Source organism: Penaeus monodon, chromosome 19 (assembly GCF_015228065.2).
Source record: "Penaeus monodon isolate SGIC_2016 chromosome 19, NSTDA_Pmon_1, whole genome shotgun sequence".
Lineage (NCBI taxonomy): Eukaryota > Metazoa > Arthropoda > Malacostraca > Decapoda > Penaeidae > Penaeus > Penaeus monodon.
In genome coordinates this window covers 25,102,578-25,102,860 of record NC_051404.1, presented here as the reverse complement: position 1 = coordinate 25,102,860, position 283 = coordinate 25,102,578, and positions in this window count along the sequence as shown.

The window sequence follows — 283 nt, the reverse complement described above, 5'->3', positions numbered from 1 at the left end:
TAGAATAGAAAAATTAATAAAAAGAGAGAAGAAGAGAATAGAAAATATATTAAAAAGATTTTTAAAAGGAGAAGATAGGGGATAAAAGATAGATAATAGGATAAATAGATTTAAATAAATATTGTTTTAATAAATATTGTATTGATTATATATATTTTTTATAGATACAAAAATTTAAACAAAATATATAGAAAAGAAAAGGGGAGAGAGAATATAAAAAGTATAAGGGAGAAAAGGATTTTAAATATAATAAAATAGAGAGATAATAAAGAAAAAAGGAGGA